Source organism: Heptranchias perlo, chromosome 28 (genome assembly GCF_035084215.1).
Source record: "Heptranchias perlo isolate sHepPer1 chromosome 28, sHepPer1.hap1, whole genome shotgun sequence".
Classification (NCBI taxonomy): Eukaryota; Metazoa; Chordata; class Chondrichthyes; order Hexanchiformes; family Hexanchidae; genus Heptranchias; species Heptranchias perlo.
In genome coordinates this window covers 18,199,280-18,221,400 of record NC_090352.1, presented here as the reverse complement: position 1 = coordinate 18,221,400, position 22,121 = coordinate 18,199,280, and the positions used below count along the sequence as shown (strand labels likewise).

General features: G+C 40.5%; 1 protein-coding gene across 4 annotated transcripts in view; it reads left to right on the top strand.

The window, feature by feature from the left end:
* Positions 1 to 22,121, top strand: part of auts2a (activator of transcription and developmental regulator AUTS2 a) — a 986,792-nt gene that overhangs the window by 581,752 nt on the left and 382,919 nt on the right. The window lies entirely within an intron of this gene.

Here is a 22,121-nt window from a genome sequence, read left to right as displayed (position 1 = left end):
GAGCATGTATTTCAATGCTGCTTTCTGTTTTTGCTGCATGAACTAGACTATTTGAACGATTTTTAAAAAAATCAATTCTATATAACAAATGGTTTCAGGTGCCCATTCTCCTAACATTGTTTTGACCCTTATGTTTTGGACTTTGTATGAATCAAGGTGAATGATGATCGTACTGGGAATTTAAAGGTTTCTTTTGTACACCCATTAATGCCATGGCATTAAGCACTCACCAGTCAGGTACCGCATGAGCTTGATTGCAATGGCACAGCTCCTCTTATATGTCTACAACGAGCACTTTCTATCATCCCCTGGGGTGGCAAATTGGTGAGCTGATGATGCAACAGCTGGTTGGTTGCCTCAAGGGATCTGGCAGAGTATTCGCTGCTGCTGCATTCCTCTATGATCTTCTCGCTGCCAGTCCCACTGGCAGCCCCTATCTGATGCTTCACTCCAGGAGCAGACGCTGTGCTTCAGGCTGTAAATGAGAATTCCTGGTCTTTCCATAGATCACAAATCTTCACCTCCGCTCTGGGTGGGGAGTGAAGTAACAATAAGAGCTGCAGCTGGGACCAGAAGTAAGATTGAAGAGGGAGAATGCTTTTGTGAATGGGGAGTAGCGCGCAAATGCGGACTGGCCCACACCGGGAGAGTTCCCGAATGCCCCCTGAGTGATTCCACAGCGCTGTATTATTGGATGCCACCTCTTCCGTGTGAACCCTGCTCCCTTTTGTGGGAGCCAATCCACCCCTCTGAGGTGGGTCGGAAGGGCAGACATAATCTGTAAACAGGGAGGCAGTTGGAGTGAGAAAATGCCTCTATGAACTTAAGTGGATTAGAGGTGAAAGAATGCCTTTCTGAATTCAGGGAAGGGGGTAGATCGAGGAGAAGGCATGCTCATGTGAATTAGGGCAAGGGTTAGAGGGGGAGTACAAAGGGGAGCCTGACTGTTCAGATAGCTTTCAAGGAAATGATGGTCTGGTTTATCTGCTAAGTATGACTAAAGCCAAATGTAAGACTTTTAATCTGTTAAATTATAGAAAAAATAAATCAGTTCTGTTCCATTTTTAATGTAAAAACTAATTTTCCTGGGAAAGCATGCCCTCAGATCCAATTGGCAATGCCAAGGAGTGGGACAGACATCATTTGAAAGGGCCTGTAGAATTCACTTCCACATTTGTTGCCAGCAACCATGATGGCTACAACAATTGTCTCAACCCCAATCCTTGAAAGAGCAATCTCCCCTTAATAGTGTGACATTTCCTTTTTCTATGTCATTGATCTTTTGGCCTTTTGGAGTGTGATTGCCCAATTAGTACCAATTAATACCACGTTATGGGCCGGCTTGTGCTGTCTGTTTTCACATTGCTAGGAACTGAATTGAGACTATTAAAATTAATTCACTCAGGAACCTTAACAGCCATCTGAGGAAAGGAGTCTTGCAAACCAGAGGGAAAATGACGGTGTCTGGCAAGGCTGTATATACTAGGCCCTGTGAAAAGCATTTACAGAAAAAACCTTTAGGTGACCAGGTTTCTCGCTGATGCAATTTAACGTGGTTCAATTTTTAGAATTGACCTTGTAAAGATGCACATAAGCTGGCCAGATGATGTTTGTGGTCAACAATGACATCATGTCAACATAATTACAAACACATTTAATTAGTTTGGAAATCAAAGAGTGTAGATAAGATAACAGTGAGCCTTTTATACTGGATCAGAACTATAGTTAGGTATGTATTAATCTAGCCTTAACTGTAGTCAGATGAAAGTACTTGGATATTTTTAGCTATTTAAATGCCTCCAGCTATTCAAATAGTTAAAGTTTCCCTCATATTGCTGAGCATTAAAAAGCCCTAATTAGAACAGCATTGCAGCCCCATCTGCCAATCTGCAGTAATCTACTCTAATTGCAGTAATTAAACTATATTTACATGTTCAAAATGCTTGTAATTTAGCAAATTGCGCTCTCTACTCTTACATTTAATCAAACAAGTTGTTCCAGGATTCTTACTCTGAATAAAGTAACTCTAATATTTTGATTGCTGCAACAGTTTTGAAGGATTAAGTGGACCTGGAGAGCAGGCTTTCTATTTGCAAGGCAAACAGTATAAAAAGGGAAATATGATCATGCTGGGTGTGATTGTCATATGAAAGCTTAATTGTGCTATGCAACAAATTAACTATTAAAGCACTGTCTGGGTAAGGCTGCTTTGGTTACATCCATTCTTCACTCTAACGCTTCCTTAGGGAGTTGGATCAAATTGGAAATCATTTGATGAAGGATATGTTATAATAACGGTTTTATATAGCATTTCATGGCCATTCGATCAGTAACGTTTCAGGTATACTGTTTCTGAAACAGGCCCTCCCAAAACGTTACTCAAAAGCCATCAATATGAATCCTGGGTATTTTTGGATTACAACAAGTATTCTACAGTTGCAGCAGTGTGGATCATGTAGTTCCTTCTATTTTATGTTTTACTTTTGAAAATGTATGGATGTGCACAATGAATGACTTGACCTCATCACAGAATCATTTGGTGTACAGGACCCTCATCTGTTTACAAACTTGGCAAGTTGTCTTGGAAGACATTTGCACAATGCCCCTTCAGGATCTGTGTTTCAACCCATTGTCATCCTTTCCTTTCCATTCTTCTTTTCCTGTCTGTTTGCCATATCCTTGATGTGGAGATGCCGGTGATGGACTGGGGTTGACAATTGTAAACAATTTTACAACACCAAGTTATAGTCCAGCCTCCGAAAGCTTGTGAATTTAAAATAAAATTGCTGGACTATAACTTGGTGTTGTAAAATTGTTTACAATTGCCATATCCTTGTTCAGCTCTTCTATCTCAGGCAAAGAAGGTTTGAAAACCTTTAATGTAAAATTTCAACTTATACTGGTTTGGAGTCAAATCTTTCACTTGAGCTTTCAGGCTGCCATTTTATATAGTTCCTCCCATCGCTAACATTCTGCTGCATAGTGACATTATTTACTGCTTATATGTTTTAGTTCACATAACTATTTAGCTATGGAATAGCAATTTTTATCTTACTGATTGAAGGAAAGTTCAGAACTTACAATTTTATTAATTACTAGATAACAATGATTGGCTGAAGCTCCTTGGTAAGAATCTTCTAACAGTAATATAAAACTCTCAGTTTAGAGTTAATTCGGTGATGAAGGGACCTTGTTCAAACACATCTTTTGTACAGTTCTCAAGGCCTGCATCATGAGGAAAGCCTACTGTGCCATTTCCATTCGTTGGAAGCCGGGTCAGTGCAAAACTGTGGCTTTCTGGTTAAACAGTCAAGATCATGAACCATCACATTTGTGCTCCATTCATTCACTGCAGCAAGTTGATATCTTAAAAACTGGCCTTTTATTCACCCTGTTATCCAGCTCCAGTATGTAGTAAGTTTGTTTTGGTGCTGATGCTTCTGATTGCCATTTTCTGAATTGTAGCAGACATTTTGATCTCTCGTTAATATAACTGACAAAAAAAATACCGTCTACTCTTAATTTGAAATCGCTTAATTTGAATGATCTAATTCATTTTTTGCACTGAATTTTCACTTTGCTCTGTTATTTACTTTGTGTAATTCAAATTGGACAATTCAAGTTTTTAGTGGAAAAATGGAAGTAGATTGTAAAATATGAGCAGATCACGATAACAGTAAGCAATATGAGTAAAGCATTAGCTCGAAATATCATCAATAGGAGACACCGAGTGGCACATACAGGTTGCAAAAGATAGAAGGGAATGTGATATAGCTCATAAATGCATTGGGCATTATGGAGATTCAGTCAGGACACATCAATAATGCATCCCAGTATCAGCGTGAAACCCACCCTGGAGAGGGATCTGATTTGTGCCATTTCCAATTTAAAATACTTAAATTAGATTAGTTTGAAATGGAAACATTATGTTAGATTTTACTTGATTTGGTGATGAATAAAACAGCTATGTGCTACTGTAATTAACATTTTTTTGACTAACTATTCTGTCAGGACCACGAAAATGTGAAGCTGGAAGAATCTGGCTTTTGAGGTCTACCACACCAAACCAGGCCATGGGAGGTAAAGCTGTAATGACATGATTTCAGCACATAGCGATTTTGGCAAAGAGATTTGAGAAGAGGTGGTCGGAGTTGACTAGTAGGACAAGGCCAAAACTAGCAATGAAATAAAGGAATGAAAATAGTGAAAAGAGAATCCCACATAACGTGACTGCACCATATTGCCATCCATGCTATGTACCTGCATGACGTACACTGTTAGATGTTATTGGGACAGGATAATTTCAATTGACTTTTATTTCCAAAGTACGTAGAAGTCCTGGGAACAAACTTAACTTGCTTGTGTTATGCTTTAGTTACACTGATGGATGGAGGTCAATAACAACTCACATTTATTTAGTGCCTTTTAATGTAGAGTTGAAATTGATACTGAGCACTGGTAGGAGATGACCGATGGCATGCTCAAAGTGGTACATTTTGAAGAGGCTTTGAAGGACTGAAGGTGGGTAGCAAGGTAGAGGGAATTAGGGAGACCATTCCAGAGCGTGAAGCCAAGGCAGTGGAAGGCTCTGCCACCAGCAATGGAACAGAGGAAGGGGATGGAAAGATGGCTAGAGTCTGAGGTGCGGAAGGCATGCACTGACACATTGGGCTGGAGGAGATCAGTAAGGTTGAGGCCATCAAGGGATTTGTAAATGAAGACATAGACATTCAATTCAATGCACTGGGGAATGGGGAAACAGTGAAGGTTAGGAAGGGCAGGGGTGATAAGTGAGCAGGGCTTGGGATGCAGAGGATGCCCAATGCCTGCTGTGCTCAGGGTAGCCCAATTTCCCTGCGGTGTCCTAAAACAGACATTGGGTCTCTTGGATATGTTAATGAGGGACATAATACCTGTTTTAGGCAGCTACCACAGGCCAAACTCAATATCGGGTCAGATGTCTTTCAGGCATCCTCGGGGCACAGGATGTTGGTCCCCTAAATTGGCCCTCATTGCTCCTGTTTTACTGGCATAAAATGAACACAAGGTCCAATTTCTATCCCATTGTCTAGTAGAGTGTTAAGATGTTTTTTGCCTGAAGTGTGATATCTCATATTTCACTATATATTGCAAATATATAATAATGGTTGTAAGTATTAGAAAAATATGCTTTTAAATCGGTAAAATTATTTTACCAGAAAAAATGGTTTTCTGCTGTAATCTAATCATGAAAAAAATGAATGTACGGAGATCTTCCAATTGGATTTCCTTAGCCCAGTGACCTTTTTTCATTAATCTGTCAGTCAGTCTAATTTTTCAACATATAAATTAAAAGTAAGTGCATGTTATATTTATATATATTTTCTCGCATTGTCATACAGTGTCAATGTCTACGTGTACATTTTTGCAGAATTAACTGGGATTGGCAAACATCAAAGACTTTAGCATAATCTGCTCCAGATAAGGAGATGGCTGATCGAGCTGCATTTGGTAGTTTTGAACCAAGCATAGAATTCCAATGTACTGAATCACTCCCTATCCATTTTCATTAAGTAGAATTCCTAATCCAGTCATAACACTTAAATCTGTAATTCTGATTAAAGCATTCTTCTCAATTATTCATGTCTTCATTTCTCAGTCAGCAGAATTTTTGTCAAACCATTACAAAATCACCTAAAGAGAGCAATATGTTACAAGTCTATTTTGCAAATTAATATATTTTTAAAGATAATGCGGCTGCGTTATGTACAGGAGCAGTAATCCAGGATTGGTTGCTCTGACTGGATTACTCTTGTCCCCTGCTCCCTCTCCTTCACCATTAGCTATGCCCCTACCCTTTAGGCACTTCACTCTCAGAAGAGAAAATGAGCAGATTTTTTAATCAGATGGTGACACAATTGTGGAACAAATCACCAATAGTGGCAGTGGAACAGAAAACCATGGCTGTTTTTTAAAAGGGACGGTATGAATTCCTTTCAAGAAAGGGATATGGAGATATTAGTTTTAGAATCATGATAAGGAATCTGATGGGAGGTTTGGAAGACTAGGCTAGGTGGACAAGGCTAATTGGACCAATAATGCCTGAGACATTATTATATTACTATGTATGCTGTACAAAGTTGCCATTAATTTCTAATTCATTACTGTTCAACACAACTTCAAAGGCCATTGTCTTGCTGCACAATTGACTTCAATGCTGGGGCAGCAGGAAAAAAATCCCAGAAATGGCTTTGAAAACAAGAAGAAAATCACTTAGCTAAGAATCCCTATAGTTTCAAAAACTGTACTTGTGCCAGACATAATTGGAAATGTGATTAAAGCTGCAACTGTTGTGTTCAGATAATCTTTAAACCATAGTTTGTAACTTCATCTGAAGGCCTTGTATGCTACATCCTTAATGCACACCATCAGCCATTTGTTTTCTGTTTTACTGGTATGATTCAACAGTACACAGCTCCTGCCAAGCACCAACAATTTAAGGTTCATTGTTCCATCATAGAATAGTCATGTACCATTGATAGTGTGGATAGATATTTTCAAACTACTTCTTAGATTATAGCCACAAGAAGCCATAAAAACTAGGGAGATAACATTTAGTTAAAAAAGAGGTCTCTACAGGAAGTGCTGAATTGTTGGACAAAATGGATCATTTGACAAAATCTTCCGGCATGTTTATAATGTTGCGTTTTATCATGAGAGGAAGGACTGCATGGACTGAATTTTAGTTCCCATCAAAGTTTCAATGGTTTTCCACATCTTATCTGGCGCATGTAGTCAAATATCTCTCACATAATTAAAATCTTGCCTAATGCCTTTTTACATGGGTCCACTTTAGTTGCATTAATCAGTCGAGGCAGTGCTTTATCCCATTGGGTAAATTTTATGAATGCACACTCCTGATATGGAGCCTCACCTGCTGGGATCCCATAGTGGGAAATCACCAACATGCCCTGCATGATCTTTCTGTCCAATTAAGTAGATAGACAAGTATTGGCAGCGCCCTCACAATTACCTGCTATGTGGTGCCAGCGGGCAAGGCTCTATGCCAGGAGTTGATTTGTAAAATTTAATCTCGTATGCCTACATTGATCTGAGACAAGAAATGACACCTTTTATTTTAACTTGACCTTTGTTCCTAAATCTTACTTTTATGTCCTCTTGTTCAATGCTCTACATTCAGCACAAAGGATGTACAAATTTCCATCTTATCGACTCTTTTCACCAGTTGAAATCTTGTATCGTATGTCCCCCAACATTCCTTGCTGTAACCTAACTTTTCATCTAGCCTTGTGGTTTATGTATCTGTAAATGGTTGCATTGTTTCCAGAAACCCTGTAAATGAACATCTGCAGTCAAAATTCAGAAAACTGCGTCATAGCAGAGTAGCAAAAGCTTTGGAAATCCAAGCTTTTGCTGGCTGATAGACACAAAAGTGCCCTCTTGATTTGTAGCTGAAAATATAGATTATATTTTGCCATTTATTTTATGACAGAAAGCATTGTTAAGATGCTGCAATCTATAAAATAAATTCAGTACAGACAAGGTTAAATTCGAACCCCTAATTACAGAATGAAAGGTTGTCCTAATTGGCTCTCTTCACTGTAATTAGCATGGATGATTCTAATCAGCTCATGTGAAACCAATCTAATGCTTTGGAAATAATGTCTTCAGTTTTGCTTTACAACTACACTGTTTTGTGAGGTATTTTTAATGACAGTCATTAAAGTATTGCAGTACCAGAGATGTACTGTTCTGTTGTCCTTTGAATACTAAATATTTTTCCTTTGGCCACAATGCACTATTGTGAGATATTTTTAAATAGTCTTAGCATAACGTTGTTTCAGAAGAGGTGGGGCTCAGTGATGGAGTGCAACTCCCTGATATCTAATATGGTAAGTAATGAGGTTATGATAAAGACTAATATTGTATCGCTGTTGGATACCCTGGACAGATATCTTACTCTTGATAGATAAGATTAATGCAAAATATCATCGGTGCATAGAGAAGGTTGTCAAGTGGGGTTGGAAAATAGTCTTCTGAAGGTAGCATGAAGGTGAGACCTTTCAAAGCCACTCCCTCTCCAAGATTTTTCCTCATTTTAATTCATGTGCTGTTGACTTCCTGAGGGATAATTAATTATTCATAGCTTTTCTTGATCATTTATATATTATAAAATTGTTCACTTGTAGTGATTTTGAATTTAGCACATTAATAATGTAGAACAATTATTATGGTGAAAACTACATATATTATATGGACTTTGGTCACCAACACTTTAACTGGGGGAGGGTAAATGAAAATTCCTCTCGTCACCCTGCGAAGTGACATTGTTAATGCATTTGTGAAAATGTCTTTTTCGGTATTTCCAATAAAATCAGAAATAAATATTCTAAAAGAATAATTTTACAATTTCACTACACTTACAAAACACACAAGATCTTTTCAAACGCATTTACAAAGTCACTACTTAGTGGCCAGAGGAATTCTTATGTCAAAGTGTTAATGGAAGACACCATTTACCCCGTTCCAGTCTACATCATCAGCTGTTGTTTCTATGTAAAGGTGGCGGCAAAGTGCCACTTACAAGCAATTAATCACAGAGGCAAATAAGAAAAGAACACCTTTCACACTGCAGAAGAAAATAATTACGAACATCAATTTCAGAACACATTTGCTCATTTCAAAACTGCTCTTTGTGTTTATTTTCTTTGGTACTGGCACCTTCCACAAATAGTTAGTGAAAAAAGAAAGACTTGCATTTCTGTAGAACCTTTCACTACCTCAGGACGTCCCTAAATGCTTTACAACAACAACGACTTGCATCTATATAGCACCTTTAACATCGTAAAATGTCCCAAAGCACTGTACAGCCATTGAAGTACTTTTGAAGTATAGTCACTGCTATAATGTAGGAAATGTGGCAATCAATTTCACACAGCAAGCACCCAAAAACAGTAATATGACAATGACCAGATAATATGTTTTTTTTAGCAATGTTGGTTGAGGGATAAATATTGACCAGAACACCAGGGAGAAACTCCCCTGCTATTCTTCAAAATAGTGCCGTGGAATCTTTTACATCCACCTGACGGGCCCTCGGTTTAATGTCTCACCTGAGAGACACACCTCCGACAGTACTGAGGGAGTGCTGCACTGAGGAGTCAGCCTGGATTTTGTGCTCATAGTCTCTGGAGTGGAACTTGAACCCACAACCTTGAGTCTGAGGCGAGAGTGCTACCAACTGAGCCACGGCTGACAGTCTGCAAAGGTCAGCAGCAGCAGAACCACTTTGTTGCTTTTAACAGTGGTGATCAAGAGCGCTTCAGCCCCTCAGCCTACTAGTAACCATGTTTTATGACCACCTCTTCCGTCAGGCTGTGGCAAAAAAACTGCCATGAAGTATAAACTGGAGAATTGCTTCCACCAAAGATTCTCCCATATAAATGTGCCCCACAAAGCATTATTACAATAACAATCAGACAGTCTACTGCCAGTCTATATTTAGATTGCTTTGGCTGGTAAGCTAATGTCAAAAGAAGTCATTCCCTGCTACTAAATGGAAGTTGGAAGCTGTGTTGGAGTGGATAGCTTGATTGCTAGTCCTGATTACTAAGGGAGATTACATAGGACACGTATTGATGATAGAAAGGAAATCAATTAAAAAAAGTGGGGAAAGAAACATCTGCTTTTTGTCTATGTAATTATAGAATTAAAGAGTTATTTTAATTAATTTTGTAGATTATCTTTCCTGTATTTTTCTCCATATCCATTGCCTGAGGGAGACTTCAATCACCAACAAGTTGGGCTAATCTGAGCCTTGGACCTTTCCATGATCACTCCCCATGACTGACATGACAAAGGACAGTGCTTTTGTTACAATATTTTTAGTCACACTATTTTTCGTGGTTTGAAATATATGATTTTCATGCAGAAGCTTCTGTCTAAAGATTGCACTGTTTGAACCCTTCAAAATGAATGTAGAGAAAAGTGCAACATAACTCCTAACTAGTCACCATGTTAAATAGAACAATCTTTATTAGTGATAGAGTCTGTTCAAAGTAATTGGTCATGCCTCACTCCCCCCATTGGAGCAATAATTGTCCTTTTAAGGTAGTACTTTCAGGAGTTCCTTTAAAATCATAATAAACCATATCAAACTATCCACCGCAATGAGGGAATCTCACATTCAGTGGCCATTTTTACAAATCAATCTGTTGAAAGTAATGTTACATTTCTGTTTATTTCTGTTAAATTCTTGGAATATTTTCTTGAAATCATGAGAATTGGTGGCATAATCAGGGGAAGAGGCTAAGATAAGTCACTGCATCTTCAGCGTACACCGCCAAAACAGATTAACTGGTCTTTTGTTTTCATATGGAATCTTGCTGTGTGCAAAATGGTTACCACATTTCTCTACATAGCAAAAGCCATTACAGTTCATTGGTTGAAACACTTTGAGATGTTTCTGAGGTGTGAGAAGGTGCTATATAAATGCAAGTCTTCCTTTTATTTATATACAGGTGTTAAATCAGCTTCCTCGTATCAAATTCTGATCCCTTTCCCAATTCCTTTTATGTAGGAAACCAAAAAAAATTAAAGAGGTACTGAGAATGAGATTCTTTCTTTGTAGTGGATCTTCTGATGTGGTTTCTTTTGATTTTTCACTCACATTTTTGAAAACCAGTAACACTACCTTTGCTATTTTTTCCAGTGTATTCATCAATTTTTCAATTCTTTGCATAAACATGTATCATTTCATATTAACAAATAAAATAGTCCCAACTAATTTTGCTTTTGTTAAGAGAGGGCTGCTGCTGTATCTTGGCAAAGAACTGTAGAAAGGCTCAGAAGGAACTGGATCAAATAACTTTGTCCTTTAAAGGGTAAGTCAATTCTGGACCGTTTACTCATCCGTGCCTCTGCAAGATGTATAACATCGAGGAGATCAAATCTGATGTATTCTGAGGTTAAAATAATGCTGTTCAGGAAACCAATGCTACTTCAGTAGGCCTGGGAAAGTGATACTCTACTATCAACTGTTATATGATACTAATACTAGGCTGACATTATCCTTATAACACACAAAAAAGAGGAATTGTTTCAAGTTTAGACAAGCTGCAAGATCCATTACTTGCAGGTACCGCTGTGTCTGGCCCTAGAGACTACTCTAATTGCTTTACATCTGTACAAAGGTTCCTTGTAATCGGGCTTTCTACCTCCATTTGTCTTCCTTTCAGCCTCTTAGTAAAGGCCTTAATTGGTCTTAGTGGGGCTTTTTCAGTTAGTGCAACTATACCTCAGGGCCGAACAAGTACAAGACATTACCTTGGGGGAAGGCCAGGAAAAGACATCAATACTTCATACCTTTAACACTTTAATTAATGTGTTCCAAATAAGGAATGGACTTTCAGAAATTTCTCTTCTTAAGGGATTTGAAAACAGATCAGTCATTTAGAATTAGATGGAATTTTGTAGATATTCCATTGAACTGTTCTCCAGGCTGGTGTGGTATTTGAAGAGATAAAATTGGGCCTTGTATTGTCAGACAATATACACATGTATTATGTTGCAGTTTGGATCTTTTAAAAGGTTTATGGTGCTTTAAATCAATAGTCTGAAGTAATGAATGGAGTAGATGAATTGCTGCACCCTGTAATTTATGTGTCTCAACTGTTAATTATCAAATAATGCATTTTACTGGCCATTATACAGGAAGAATGTGGGATAACTCGCTTGTCAGTGAAACAGTGGTCCACATAATCATTTGAATGCTAGATAATTGCCAATTTTGCTGCTGTCTTTTATTGCAGGCTTGTTCTGTCATTGCTTAATCAATCACATAAATCTCTCTAGCTTCGTAGCTGTCATGTCTTGCCTGGATCTCACTTCCTTACTGTTGCGCGAACTAATCTTCCTTTGAATTACCAGCATCATAGAGTAGACATGCAACATAGATTGCTATATCTATTAGTATTATGATGGGCAAAACAATATTTCACCTATTTTCTTTTTAACTATTTTGGAAGAATGTACATGTTAAAGGGTCAGGTTTCAGAGCAGTTCATATTTCATCTTGTGGGAGTATGACCAGTCATGTGATGCAGCTAATTCAGTTCAGTGGGATTCCTTGGTGTAACTGGCATTGTTATCTTTAATCTCTCATGAGGTATCCTTTTTAACCAAAACAACAGCTGCACAATTCTAATCAGCGCCATCTTTTTCAAGTGCGGAGCGGAAATTTCACTTCAGTACTCTTAAATGAAGTAGATTGTACCCAGATCTGGTCCCCAGTGAAGCTGCCTTATGTTCCCAAGTGTTATGCTGGAATAAATCAGCCTCAGATTCAGCTTTAGAGCAAAACTTGGAATGGAAACCAGAGTCCTATCAGCGTCACAACCAAATCATTCTTTTGGCCTTGGGTTTCATGCCAGTATGTCTCTTGTCTTGTGTCAGTGCAGCATGTGTACACCGCTGGATAACAGAAGTTCACCTTGGTCCTGCAACAGGGAACACCTGTGAAGTCATGTGGCTTTGCTACATTGACAACTTTTCTAGGCAATTGAGTGGATGGCTTCCAAAGATCAGTATTGTAACATTTGCAGACCTCAGATCTGGACACAACGGCAACCCAGCTGCTCTGTGTATTTTAAAAAGAATACATTTTTCCTTTTTTTTGCTTCTCGCCTACTCAAGGCCGTGACCTGTGCTGGAGTGCTGTTCCATGGGTAGTGAGCGTCAACATACCCTTCCAGCATGGAAGCCGTCACAGCTACACCCGATCCAGTACTGAGCCGATGACCACAGGCATGCGTTTCTTATAGAGTTAGCTGGATATAGATGAGGAATAGGAACCCCAACAGCTTTTGCCCTATTTACCCTGGGGACTTTGAGGATAGTTGTAATGTCCCTACTTTCACCCTGGCTGAGATCTGCTAACTCAGCCCATGGAAACAACCTCGGCCCTTCTCAGTACTATACAACCCAATGAGACATCTGGGGGTGGAGATTAGAAGCTGCATAGAGGTCTTTAAATGGTTTACTTCTGGATTGAGAAAGAAAACAAAAGAAAGAACTTACATTTCACAACCTCGGGATGTCCCAAAGAGCATTACAACCAATGAAGTACTTCTGAATTGTAGTCACTGTTGTAATGTAAGAAATGTGGCAGCCAATTTGTGCACAGCAAGGTCCCACAAACAGCAATGAGATAACAATCAGATAATCTGTTTTGGTGATGTTGAGGGATATATATTGGCTAAGACACCAGAGAGAACTCCCCAGTTCTTCTTCGAAATAGTGCCATGGGATCTTTTATGCCCACCTGATAGGGGAGGCAGGGCTTCGGTTTAACATCTCACCTGAAAGACGGCTCCTCTGACAGTGCAGCACTCCCTCAGTCCTGCACTGCAATGTCAGCCTAGATTTTGTGTTCGAGTGAGACTTGAACCCATAACCTTCTGAGTGCTACCAACTGCGTCACAGCTGACACCATAATGATTGTAAACTGCATTGGTATCCTGTGAAAAGTCTATATAAGTTCAAAATGTTGTTGTTCGCTCTCGTTAATAACTCAGAGTAATGGGATTGCTGCATTGCAGCAATCCCATTACTCTGAGTTATTAACGAGAGCGAACAACAACATTTTGAACTTATATAGACTTTTCACAGGATACCAACTTTGCTCCACACAGAGGGAAAAGGAGTGGCTGACGAGGGGAAGGTGGACAGGACCAGGGCCCTGTAGAGGTGAGGGGATGTAAAGGTGCAAAAGGTTTTACAGGAAGGCTGGGGGCAAGGCTATGGAGGGGTTTGTAGCTGAGAATGAATATTTAAATTCAGTATGTTGGGAAAAGGGAGCTAAAGTAAATCAGTGAGAACAAGGTTGGTAGGCCGGATGCAGACAGCAGAGTTTTGCGTGATTGGAAGTTCATGAAGGGTGCAAATTTGGAGAAATTGAGTTAGAGATGATGAGGTTGTGGGAAAGGGTTTTGGCAGCTGTTACGTGTGAGGTGGGGCAGAGGCAGGCAATGTTGTGAAGGTGGAAATTAGCTGGCATGGCGATAGAATATGGGACTTGAAACTCCGATCTGGATTGACATCACAGACAGTCTAGTTCAACAAGATCAATTAGCCAGGGAAGGGGTGTAGTCAGTGGAAAGCAGGGAGTTTTATTTGGAACCAAAAATTATGGTTTTGGGTTTTCTATTGTTGATTGGAGTAAACTCTGGCACGTCCGTGACTTAATAAAAGACAAGCAGTCTATTGGTATAGAGGCGGTTGTGAGGTAGAGAGCTTTGGTGGAGTGGTAAATCTGGGCGTCATCAGCATACATATGGAAGCTGACCTTCATGCCTCAGGATGATTTCACCAAGGGCCAGCATATAGATGAGGAGGAGCGGGCCCAGGATGTATACTTGGGAAACTCATGAGGTCACCAAAGGATGGGAGAAGAAGCCGTTGCCAGAGATAGACTGCTAGACATAGACCTGTTGCATTGGGAGCAGTAGAGTGGAGCCACAGAAGGACAGTCTCAAGGAAGTGGACCATGAAGGCGAGGCGTTGGAGCAAGATGGTGTGGTCCACTTTTTGAAGTGCCTCAGGGAGGCCGAGGAGGACAAGAAGGGATAGTGACCAAGATTGCCGTCACAGAGGATTTCATTGGTGACTTTAATTAGAGTAGTCTTGGTGCTGTGAGCAGAAACCTGAGTGAAGGGATCCAAACAAGGAGTTGTGGAACAGATGAGCACAGAGCTGGAAGGTGGTAAAGAGAAAAAGAACTTGCATTTATATAGCACCTTTCATGGCCTCGGAATGTCTCAAAGCGCTTCACAGCCAATGAAGTGCTTTTGAAGTGTAGTCACTGTTCTTATGTAGGGAAATGTGGCAGCCAATTTGCGCACAGCAAGGTCCCACAAACAGCAATGAGATGAATGACCAGATAATCTGGTTTTGGTGGTGTTGGCCAAGACACCATGGGATCTTTTATGTCCACCTGAGAAGGAAAATAGTGGCCTTGGTTTAATGCCTAGTCCAAAAGACCTCAAGCAGTGTAGCACTCCCTCGGTGCTGCAGTGAAGTGTCAGCTTAGATTTTTTTTGATCAAGTTTCTGGAGTGGGGTTTGAACCTATAACCTAACTCAGAGGTGAGAGTGCTGAGGTTGATACCTGTTCAAGGCCTCCATGGAGGAAAGTGAAGTTAAAGATGGGGTGATAATGGGTGAAGACTGAAATATGAACGTTTGAAATATCTAACCTTTACAATCTGATTAATATGTGCCAGCAGGATTTTCTGGATCTTCAAGTCAGTAAGAAAGAAGTGTGTATGCATGAGTACCATGCTTTAAAACTAACAATTTTTGGACCGTGGCAAAGCCATAGTTTTTAATAGTGAAGTGTTACTCTGAATATTCTCTGAATATTTGAAACTGCCCTGAAGCATTGCAGTTAGAACAGCTTTGGCTTGTATATTCAGTATAACACCATGCTCCAAATTGGCTGCTGTTAATACACTGAAAGTGCAAAGCAAAAAGTCTGACTCAGACTGCTAAAAAGATAAAGTATTTGTGTTTGATGCAGGAGGAGATTGATGTGCAAAAGCATTGCATTTCAGTGGTGTTTACGTGGCAGTGGTATATAAGAAAACAAGCCAAAGAGTGGCATTCCTCAGTGCGTTGTAATCTTTTCTATTTGGAACTCCATCTTAAGTATCCTGACTAATTGCCCATGTTCTTTTATCTGACAGAGGTTTGCTATTTTCTTTTAAACAATCAGTCACTGCATAGAAGCACTAAGGCTCTTAATCTGTTCACACCAGACTAAGGATGTGGAGAATGAATTGATACCTGTTCCAATCTGGATTGTATTAAGAGTGGTTTCCTTCTGGGGCTTTTTATTAGCTGCCTTAAGATTTGAGGGAGCAACTGCAAGCCAACCAGTGGGAGGAGTCATCCCATGTTTATACTATCTTCCACATATGAAGAAGACAAGGATTTTAACTTGGAGCCAGGAACTCAGCGGGTGGGTATATTTTCGAGGTGGGAAACCCGGAAGTCAAGTGAGTGCGTCGGAATCTGCGATTGCAGCTCAACTGAAGGCAATTATTTTTGCTTCCAGGCTTCCCACGTGACAGCCAGCCAGATTGACAGGCTGGCTGGCTGGCTGTCAGGAGGGAAAGAAGCTGGGGAGCTGATTCTAGGTAAGTCTGAGATGGGGGGGGGGTGTGGAATCGGAGACATCACGGGGTGCGGGGGGTGCATGCCATTGGGGGTGTCTTGGGGTAAATCCTAACCAGCAATTTCTGAGTTGGGGGCGGTTGGGGGTGAAAGAAAGTTTGTGATCCTAAGCCAGAATTTCTGCTCAGTGGTGGGGAGGAAAAGGTTTGTTGTCCTATCCTGGATTTCCACGGACATTTGCTCTTTGCACGTTACACATCTTGCTGTATTTTTAAGGTGCTCTATACTTCCTTATGTTTACAAAGAACTTGAGGTTTCCTATTACTGAATAGAATTGGTGGGGAGAAGCCAGCAGGCAACTTATACCAATATTAAACAAGGAAAGACCTGGAGCCAATGTACTGAAGTCGAGCAGGGAGTCAATGGGAGCCACCAGCATCTCACACCCACTGCAGTACATGCCGGTCTGCATCAAGGCTGCACGGGGAGGAGGGCATGAAGAGCTGGCTCCAGATTCAGGCCAGGAATAAGGAACATTATTCCAGGGTAAGCAGCAGAGAATCACTTTGATGATCAGTGCAATATAAGTAACATCCATATTTTGAACTTCCAAACAGCACCAGCATAAGCATTAAAAGATGAAAAGCATAACGAATGACCCTGGCAATTATTTTCTGCTGCATGTGGGAAATGTGGTGGAATCAATCAAAGGGCCTGTCAACCACTGATGAGGGAAGACTCAGCTGAAGATAAAGAAGGACCTTTCGGAACTCTAGTGTGGAAAGTAGATTTATTAGAGCAGATATGACAGAGAAGAAGAAAATTAGAGAAAGGGATGAAGTATTTACTGGAAGTGGAGAGCGAAGAAACTCAATCCAAATAGTTGTGGGAGTCTGAGCTTGTAACAAAAATCTATGGGAAGCCTATTGCCAAAGATGGAGAGAGAGAAATCCAGAAAAAGGAGGGAAGAGATGGAGCACACAAATATAAAGAATGGATGAGAATGGGAAAAATATTTGGTGTGCTAGAATTTATATTAGCAAAATAGCCAAGTTCTCACAAAATGTTATGATTCTTTTAAGTAACTTGACTGCAGAATATTCCAATATTTCAAATTTTGTCATCATTCTTAAAAATATAAGCTTGTGCACACACTCAAGATTGATTCAGGATGTTAATAATTGATTATTTTCTGAATCTTGTTCAATTGAGTGATGGCTGGAAGAGTGAATAGAGACCCAGCACAAAGAACTCTCAGCCAAACGTTTGCCTGAGAGAACTGAGAGACCAACTGCAATACCTGAGCTGTGTGACAAACACAGGTTTAAAGGGCCAAATCAACTTCGGCTGCAGCTTGCCTCCGTTTCAATGGCGAGATGCAGAGGCCATGGGAAATCTGTACAGGTGAGGTTAAATTTGTTTCAGACTTAGAATCAACAAAAAATTAAGTACTTCAGCTATTTCAATGCGGTACATTGCCCCTTTAACAATCTGCCTGCCGGCATTAAGTGGGGACGAGACTTCCAGGTTTTGGATGTGCGCACGTATCCAAACGCGCCTGAGTGGCTGCGTCGGAGCCGGGTTTTAACCTTTCGGGTTATATAAACTATTTGATTCACCTTCTTGTATTAAAACAACATTTCTTCACTCTTAAAAATGGTTGTACACTGATCAGAAACTGCACCAGCCCAGTTTCTCGTAAGTGCTTGCTGTGACATTTTTACATCACCTCTCTGACCCACTCAACTGCTCGGCATGTTTAAAAGGCCATGTGGGAGGCAGCAGAACTGTAGCCAATTAGGAGATTCACAAAAAAAACAGGCCTCCATTGCGAAGAAACCAGCCCCATCAGAAAGTTACATAAACGTCAATACTGTAACCTGTTCTGTATTTCATGAGTGGGAACAACCATATAATTCACAAATGAACCAGCCACAAATTAGTTATCCATGTCACCACAGTCTTGAAAAGATAAACATGTCCTCTTCTTACTGTATTGAATGGCCATGTTCCTGTTGCTTTTCGAAACCTATTGCGAATGATTTCGTGAGTCTGGCAGCTAGGAAAAGACTGGTCACTGCTCATAACCGCCCGTCAGAAAGGCAAACTGAGAAAAGGAGGGCAGGAGTTTTGGCGACGTTGGGCATTTTTTTTTTTGAAGAGTTACCTTTTGGATGAACGATTGGCAAGCTGCCAACACCTATAGAGCTCTGCCTCAGCACGACTCTGCCTTCAGGAGAGAAGGGAAGAAAATTTGAGCGGGATTAAACAAACAAAGTGAGAATTGACACCATTGTGTCAGCCAATGAGTTGCAATGTGCCAGTCAATAAGTTGGAGGTGGGGCAAACAGTCTATTTAACAGCCAACAGTGTCGACTTAAACAGCGCACTACAGCAAAAAGTCTATTTTGCAGCAAACAGAGTTGATTTAAACAGCGCACTACAATAGTCTATTTACTCAGCAAAGAGCCTATTTAAACAGCACACTACATTAGTCTATTTACCCAGCAAGCAGAGTCAATTTAAACAGAGTCTGTGTGAACTACAGTAAACAGAACTCATAACGGAAACTGTAGCAAAGTCTCCCAATAAAAGCAGGGTTATTTCTCCAGCAAAATGCAGTGTGTGACGGATAGTTACATAATACACATTATGTGCTTAAAATCAATCCCAGACACTTACAGCAGTGCGATCTCCAGGCATGATTGAGGAGGGAATTACCCAATCATCTCCATTATGGCCTTGACTTGCGGCGTCACCATATGCAGCCATAAACAAAAAGCAGACAAGTAAATCAAGTCCTTTACAGTGACCTCTTGTTTATATGAGATCACACATTTCTGGGGGCACGCTGGTTGAATCAAAACAATGATGAAGAGGGGGACTGACCAGCCTACTCGTATCTGTAACGAATGTAAATTTCCTTAATAATCCATGCACGTTCTTTATTCTTTAATTTATGGTCCACAAGTCAAAGAATCTAGAACTCTCAACACCACTGCACTGATGGACTTTTCCAATTTACAGTGACATTTGCATATCTCCATGTAATTATACTCATCACATTTTGACTAGTTTCCGAATCATTTTCACAGGCTTCTCTTGATGAGTTCTTTTCTTTTTTTCTGCAAGCGTTGTTCAGTGCCTAATTATATTTGCATTACTTCTTTTGCGAAATAAAAGCAAACTGGCGGTGATCAATATTATATCACAGTGCCAGCAATATTTTCATACTTTGCAAAGTTTTTCAGCAACACGCGTGCAGCTAATCTGTCCAATTAGTGGGCATCACTGTACGTTTACATATATTGAGGATGCACGGCAAGAATTGGAACATTTCAGCAAATAAGTCAGCAATGTCAGGAATGGAGGGGACAAAGTTGGTGAGATTTAAAAATTGTGTGGAGTTGTAACTTTTTCCTGCAACGATGGAACCTCAGATGCTGAAGTAGTGCTGCTGTGATCCATCCGAGCAAGGTTAACTGCTCAGGCTATCTAAGGAGCAATTGCAAAAGGGGGAAATTATTCAGGATGAAATGTGAGAAGAGAATCGACTCAGACATGGAGAGAAGGAGGAGATGAGCAAGCCAGGAGACAGATGAGTGTTGGGATAGATCCTACAAGCTTTCGGAGGCTTCCTCCTTCCTCAGGTGAATGGTGTGGAACCATTCACCTGAGGAAGGAGGAAGCCTCCAAAAGCTTGTGGAATTTAAAATAAATTTGTTGGACTATAACTTGGTGTTGTAAAATTGTTTACAATTGTCAACCCCAGTCCATCACCGGCATCTCCACATCAGGGATGGATCCTAGTATTGAACAGTGTTTCTAAGAAGGGTTCTTGATGCCTGTAAGCCATTGCTAGCAAACTCATTCATGTGGTATGAATGGAAATATGCAGTGACTGGGGGATTGTTAGCACAAACATAACTTTGCGGCACTGCATGTTGGCACACCAATGTACTCTGTTGCAGAGCTGCACTTCTGCTTATGTCATTATGCGGATGTGTCTTAAGCATCTGATTTTTCCACAATTCACCAGATTTCCAATTTAATTAAATATGGGCTGTATGTGGGTTAAATGTCCCATTGTTTAATTTCAGTTATTATTGCTGCAAAACTAGGTTTAAGGAATGAGATCTTATTTTTTACATATTGATGACGCAGTCACCTGAATTAATCCTTAATCCTGTGAAATAAATAGGGACAAACTGTGTCTTTAAAATGTTGATTTTGGGAACTCTGTGTTTGGATTTATTCCAGTACTTTGACTTGTGACCAAATCGTGTTATTGCTGGACACCATTTGTAGTAATCAGCCACTCATAGTGATCAAAACCTACTTTCCAAAACCATAATCCATATGATACTACGTTTCTGCAACCATTTACAGAAATCATCGAAGTTCAGTTGCACTGGCCACTCTGGTGGCAATTTCCCATTGTTGAAAGACAATTTCCTCTGATGTAACATTATGAAACTGCACAACCTCGGGTATGAATGGGTAATGACATTGCTAATGGGCTGCTAATTGTCCTTAACTAACATTAACTAGTTAACTACATTACAACATTGCAAGTGACTACACTGCAAAAATGCGTATGTGGCTGTAAATCGCTTTGGGACTCTGTGAGGTTGTGAAAGGAACTATATAAATGCAAGTCTTTCTTTCTTTAACTATAATGGATCCTGAAGATTACACAATTGATGGCTTTTGTATTTTTTTTGTGATGAACCATGCCTGCAGTTGGGAAGTCTTGTTTAAAAACAACAGTTCTTCCCAGCCGCCAGCCTCAGTGAACACCGTAAATTTACTTTGGGGTTTCCTGCCAGTTGTGCAAGACCCATGCGCCAGGAGTTGGTGACACGAGCAGAGTGTGAAGCCAATATAAAAGCCACTAATAACTGCACTGTTAAGCGGTGCTACTTAGCAATCAGCAGTATTTTAAACAGCTGAACAGAATGATTGTTGTGGGTCAAGAGCAATGAATGGAACACAACAAAGCTTTAACAGCAGAACGAGACTTTGGCAGAGCAAGTAATAATTTTCTTAACTACAGGCGTTAGACTGAGGGAGTTGGACCTGGGGAGGAGTTGGTCTCTAAAAGTACATTCTAAAATATTTAAAACCAAATAACCTTTGCCATACACCTGAAGTAAAATGGTTATTTAGATTACTGAAGTCAATGGGAATCAGAAGGAAAACTCTCCAGTGACTGGAGTCATACCTGGCACAAAGGAAGATGGTAGTGGTTGTTGGAGGCCAATCATCTCAGCCCCAGGACATTGCTGCAGGAGTTCCTCAGGGCAGTGTCCTAGGCCCAACCATCTTCAGCTGCTTCATCGATGACCTTCCCTCCATCATAAGGTCAGAAATGGGGATGTTCGCTGATGACTGCACAGCGTTCAGTTCCATTCGCAACCCCTCAAATAATGAAGCAGTCCGAGCCCACATGCAGCAAGACCTGGACAACATCCAGGCTTGGGCTCATAAGTGGCAAGTAACATTCACGCCGACAAGTGCCAGGCAATGTCCATCTCCAACAAGAGAGAGTCTAACCACCTCCCCTTGACATTCAACGGCATTACCATCGCCGAATCCCCCACCATCAACATCCTGGGGATCACCATTGACCAGAAACTGAACTGGACCAGCCATATAAATACTGTGGCTACAAGAGCAGGTCAGAGGCTGGGTATTCTGTGGCGAGTGACTCACCTCCTGACTCCCCAAAGCCTTTCCACCATCTACAAGGCACAAGTCAGGAGTGTGATGGACTACTCTCCACTTGCCTGGATGAGTGCAGCTCCAACAACACTCAAGAAGCTCGACACCATCCAAGACAAAGCAGCCCGTTTGATTGGCACCCCATCCACCACCCTAAACATTCACTCCCTTCACCACCGGCGCACAGTGGCTCCAATGTGTACCATCCACAGGATGCACTGCAGC